Source organism: Acipenser ruthenus, unplaced genomic scaffold (assembly GCF_902713425.1).
Source record: "Acipenser ruthenus unplaced genomic scaffold, fAciRut3.2 maternal haplotype, whole genome shotgun sequence".
Classification (NCBI taxonomy): Eukaryota; Metazoa; Chordata; class Actinopteri; order Acipenseriformes; family Acipenseridae; genus Acipenser; species Acipenser ruthenus.
In genome coordinates this window covers 85943-91991 of record NW_026708843.1, presented here as the reverse complement: position 1 = coordinate 91991, position 6049 = coordinate 85943, and the positions used below count along the sequence as shown (strand labels likewise).

General features: G+C 43.5%; 1 long non-coding RNA gene across 1 annotated transcript; it reads left to right on the top strand.

Annotated features, from left to right (window-relative positions):
- Nucleotides 1–1972: 1972 nt before the first annotated feature.
- LOC131736356 (uncharacterized) lies at nt 1973–4432 on the top strand. The gene is made up of 3 exons (XR_009328094.1): nt 1973–2262; nt 2357–2975; nt 3198–4432. It is a non-coding gene; the product is annotated as an uncharacterized LOC131736356 (long non-coding RNA).
- The last annotated feature ends 1617 nt before the right edge of the window (nt 4433–6049 follow it).

Here is a 6049-nt window from a genome sequence, read left to right as displayed (position 1 = left end):
GGACATTCACCTTTTTGTTCTTGAGCCACTCCAATGTTGCTTTGGCCTTGTGCTTGGGATCATTGTCCTGCTGAAAGGTGAATTTCCTCCCAAGCTTCAGTTTTTTAGCGGATTGTAGCAGGTTCTCTTGCAGTATTTCCCTGTATTTTGCTCCATCCATTCTTCCTTCAATTTTAACAAGATGCCCAGTCCCTGCTGATGAGAAGCATCCCCACAGCATGATGCTGCCACCACCATACTTCACTGTAGGGATGGTGTGTCTTCAGGCATGGTCAGTGTTAGGTTTGCGCCACAGATAGCGCTTTGAGTTTTGGCCAAAAAGCTCTATCTTGGTCTCATCTGACCACAAAACCTTTTCCCACATCGCAGCTGGGTCACTCTCATGCTTTCTGGCAAACTCCAGACGTGCTTTCAGATGGTACTTTTTGAGAACATAAGAACATAAGAAAGTTTCCAAACGAGAGGAGGCCATTCAGCCCATCTTGCTTGTTTGGTTGTTAGTAGCTTATTGATCCCAGAATCTCATCAAGCAGCTTCTTGAAGGATCCCAGGGTGTCAGCTTCAACATCATTACTGGTTGACTGGTGCACCATTACTCCACTCCCAGCCACTGAACTCTGTAGCTCCTTCAAAGTGATTGTTGGCCTCTCTGTGGCTTCTCTCACAAGTCTCCTTCTTGTTTGAGCGCTGAGTTTTGAGGGACGGCCTTTTCTTGGCAGTGCCTGGGTGGTGTGATGCAGCTTCCACTTCCTGATTATTGATCCAACTGTGCTCACTGGGATATCCAAACACTCGGATATTATTTTGTACCCTTTTCCTAATCTATGCATTTATACTACTTACTATTCAGAAAAATGTGACAGCAACTTTAATGGTTCACAGGTGGAGGCCAATGGTAAGGTAATTGTGTCCTCGTTAGGGCAATTTCTTTCATCGGTGTAAACTGGGAGCTTCCACAGCACAGGGGTTGAATACTTATGCAAGTAAGATATTTCAGTTTTTTTCTTAAATATTTCCCAACATAAAACCTTACAATAATTGATTTTGAGTTTCAGTGTTTTAAAATAAAATATCAAACAGAATGAAATTTCAATGTACCATTTGTAATTCAGTAATATGAGAGAATTGGTCAGGGGTCTGAATACTTTTGCAAGGCACTGTATATATACCAAGTGGAGACAATGAGGGACATATTTAACACGAGATTTTTTTATTTTTTTAATTTAGTCGTTGCCAATTATTTTTTATTATTTTCTCCCAATTTGGAATGGCCAATTATTTTATTATATTACGGTCGGCTCACCGCTACCACCCCTGCGCTGACTCGGGAGGGCGAAAATGAACACACGCTGTCCACCGAAGCGTGTGCCGTCAAGCCGACCGCTTTTTTTCACACTGCGGACTCAACATGCAGCCACCCACGAGCTACAGCGTCGGAGGACAACGCAGCTCTCGGGCAGCTTACAGGCAAGCCCGCAGGCGCCCGGCCAGACTACAGGGGTCGCTGGTGCGCAGTGAGCCGAGGACACCCTGACCGACCTAACCCTCCCTCCCCCCGGGCGATGCTCGGCCAATTGTGCGCCGCCCCCTGGAAGCTCCCGTCCTCGATCGGCAAAGGAATAGCCTGGATTCGTACTCGCGACTTGCAGGCTATAGAGCGCATCCTGCACTCACGTGGAGCGCCTTTACTGTTTAACACGAGATTTGACCTGTCTGTTTACAGTAAGTTTTCATTCTTTCTTTCTCATGCTTTTGTTCTTTTGTTTTTTTCTTTCTTTTAGGATAAGCATCTTTGTAACTACGTGCCTTCATCAGGACAGTTTCAGATACACAAAATAACACTGTGGAATTTCTTATTTTCAAACATGCTGATCTGAAAGACTTCCTCTGTAAAGAAGTCGCTGGGGTCTTTGCCTCTTTGATACAGCGTGTTTGTAAAAATTATTAAAAAAAAAACATTTCATTGAAAGAATCTGACCTGTCATTACTTTCCTTCCACAGACCCTGTTCCAGAGCCTCAGGTTATGCAGATCCATTCAGCTAACAGGAGCTGCATTCTGCTGTGCTTTGTGGGAAACGCCAGTGAAGTGAACGTGTCCTGGATGAGAGATGGGAAGCCACTCCACACAACAGAACTGGATCCCTGGCAAGAAACAGAATCAGTTTCCGTTGTCTTCACCTGTGTGGCCAGCAACCCTGCCAGCAACAAGAGCATCACTGTGACGCCTTCGGATTACTGCGGTAAAAGAAACAGCAACAGAGGTAAGAATCCTGACTCTTAATCTCATATCTCTTTTTGCCCTAGCAACATTATCACTGAATATTTGTTATTTTGTTCCCTTTTTCATGAGGACAGAGGGTGAAACCACCACAATAAGACCCTCCACTGAGCTCATTGTGAGGGTGCTGGTGTTCATAGTGCTGAGTGGAGTCGTGATCGCAGTCTGTGTGAGTGTCTGGAAGAAGATCAATGCTAGCAGTGAATGCAGGTGAACGTTATACAGCATTGTTATAGCACAAGATCTTATATATGAAAGCTGTCTCTCCACTGAGCTCATTGTGAGGGTGCTGGTGTTCATAGTGCTGAGTGGAGTCGTGATCGCAGTCTGTGTGAGTGTCTGGAAGAAGATCAATGCCAGCAGTGAATGCAGGTGAACGTTATACAGCATTGTTATAGCACAAGATCTTATATATGAAAGCTGTCTCTCCACTGAGCTCATTGTGAGGGTGCTGGTGTTCATAGTGCTGAGTGGAGTCGTGATCGCAGTCTGTGTGAGTGTCTGGAAGAAGATCAATGCTAGCAGTGAATGCAGGTGAACGTTATACAGCATTGTTATAGCACAAGATCTTATATATGAAAGCTGTCTCTCCACTGAGCTCATTGTGAGGGTGCTGGTGTTCATAGTGCTGAGTGGAGTCGTGATCGCAGTCTGTGTGAGTGTCTGGAAGAAGATCAATGCTAGCAGTGAATGCAGGTGAACGTTATACAGCATTGTTATAGCACAGGCTCTTATATATATATATGAAAGCCGTGTCTCCACTGAGCTCAGTTTTAATTGCTTTCATGAATCGCGATGGTTTTAACTCCTGGGAGGTGCTGCGGAGGAGTTTTGCATTAGTCAGTTTGAATGCACCTGCCCCAAGCCCTGCACATTGATTTGTGTTTAACAAGCTGTTAACTTGTTTCCTCCCGACAGGGTTGATGTAAATCGTCCTCAACTCAGCCAGCAGACAGACGATAAACTTACCACTGTGTATGAGGAAGTGCAGGCTGAGAGCTAGGGTCTCACCTGAACCTTGTATTTGAGTCGTACTGTCGCCCTGGCTGTAAACCGCACCGTGTTTAAATATGAAGCCTGCGTTGTAACCCTGTCTGTGCTGCCCTGGGACTCCTGTGTGAGTCGCCTGGGACAAAGCAGGAGTCTGCCGAATCTTAATATGTAAAGAAGATAGTTTGTCTGTGTCTCTGTTTCTTTCTGCATTCGGACCCTGCAGGAGCCAGCGCAGCCAAACTCTGCACAGACTCCTCTCTCATCCAGGGGAAGGTCCAGGTTTATTAAGTACACAAGAAACTCGAATCAAGCAAGCGGCATGTCGCTTATTACGAGATGTGATCATCTGGCATCAGCTTGTACTTGCACTGAACTGCTCCATACCTCGCTGTATTCTACTGCTGCTCTTAATTATATCTACTTCATGAATCTGGTTCTTGATTTTACTCTTATAGGTAACTGTGCTCATGTTTTTTGTAATTGTTCTTGGTTGAAATCGTTCTCATCCATTCATCGTACTCACTGCGTGCTCTTACTGGACTTTACTCATATAAGCAAACCTTTTCAATATAAGTTTAACTGCTCTCAGACGAACCCGCTCTTACATGTAATTATTTACTGTGTGCTTTAGTTTGATCTTATTTGAATGTCATTATACTTTCATTACTGCTCTCATCTGTATTAGGATATTCTGTAATATGAGGTTTTATGTGATAACTTGTCATGTGATATTTTAGGGCAGCAGTGTGGAGTAGCGGTTAGGGCTCTGGGCTCTTGACCGGAGGGTCGTGGGTTCAATCCCAGGTGGGGGGACACTGCTGCTGTACCCTTGGGCAAGGTACTTTACCTAGATTGCTCCAGTAAAAACCCAACTGTATAAATGGGGAATTGTATGTAAAAATAATATGATATCTTGTAACAATTGTAAGTCGCCCTGGATAAGGGTGTCTGCTGAGAAATAAATAATAATAATATTTTATAATGTGATATTTTGTACTGTGGTATTTTGTAACAATTGTAAGTCGCCTTGGATAAGGGCGTCTGCTAGGAAATAATAATAATATATAAATGTGACACTGGCATTTAAAAACAAAACGTATGCAAAGTGGAAGGAATGTGTAAATGCAGGAGTGAGAACCCTTTCTCTTAACCAAGGTATTGTGAAAACAACAACCCGCCCCCACACCCACCGCCAAAAAAGAAAAAAATAAATTGATATCGCTTTGATTGCTGTCTGACTGTTCATTACCACTCTCTACCACAAGAGGTCAGTGTTGCCTAATGTATAACATTATGTGATCCACTCACAACAGAGCAAAAAGTATTCAGATTGTCATTATTATGTATTTGTGCGGTTTACAGACAGTGCTGATAATAATAACACTGCTAGAATACAATATGAACCAGGAGGCAACAAGTTAGGATCACAGCGAGTTAGATCTACAGTGACAGATTAGCAGTGCAATAGTGCAAGGATAGCGCATCAGCTGAGGATCCAGAGACGAGGTGCTGAGGTCAGGAGAGTCCAGGGCAGACCAGGAGGGGGCGATCAAGAGATCTATAGGTGAGTCTAAAGAAAACCTAACTTCATAATAAATAACTGTTTTGTTTAGATTTTGTATTTTTGTAAAGACTAGAGATTGCAGATCATGTGAACATTATTCGTATGAAATGTGGGGATATTTTATTTAGAGGATTGTGATTTATAAAGATAATACTTTGTCATTTGAAATGAATCGATTCAGAAATAAACTCCGTCTCCCTGTGTTATCTTCTGCGTGACGTACCGTCTGAACGTCTTTCACTTTAACTTAAGCGCGGTTTCAGTTGTAATAAAGTTACGCGGCTCTTTTCGATGTGCGCTCATTGTAGCACAAATACAAAATAGATTTGTGACGGTTTCTGACTCCGGATTCTAAAAGAAAAAACAAACAAACATTAAAATAAAACCTGCAGGTTACCTGCCCGCACCTGCACAGGTCTACAATGACGTGCTACACAGAGGACACGCCCCTTGAAGCATGGGAGACCGACAAGCACACGTGTAGCTGTTCAGAAATGATATTTTGATTTTTTTGTGTGTTCAGCTGTTTTGTAGTGGAAGTATAGATTACTGGGCGCTGTCTCGTACTGATAAGTTCAAAGGAGTATGGAGTTCTATCCGAGCCCGGACCCGGATATACAACACCGCTTTCGAGAACGCTGGGTCCAAACAGGGGAGGAACCAACCACCTCGCCAGCGCTTTGGATCCGCTGCCTGCTGAACCGGGCGACATCCGAATGGGTTATTTTTAGTCGTTTACCCTGGTTTGTTGTTTAATATACTTTACCAGACCTCTCCGTGCTTTACAATGCTTCCCTATGCTTTACCAGACCTCTCCGTGCTTTACAATGCTTCCCTATGCTTTACCACACCTCTCTGTGCTTTACAATGCTTCCCTATGCTTTACCAGACCTCTCTGTGCTTTACAATGCTTCCCTATGCTTTACCACACCTCTCTGTGCTTTACAATGCTTCCCTATGCTTTACCACACCTCTCTGTGCTTTACAATGCTTCTGTAAGCTTCACCATACCTTTCTGTGTCTGAAAAGTGGTCCATTGTAAACAGATGAGCTACACGCTTCACTTGAACACTCTCTCGCTTGTTTGAAGCTCTACGGCCAAGTTACACAAATGCACAGTCCTCTCGCATCAAGACGAGTTACTTTTGTATTTTTCCGTTGGTTCTTCTGACAAAACGTCATTCAAACAAGTTATTTTTAATGTTAAATGTGT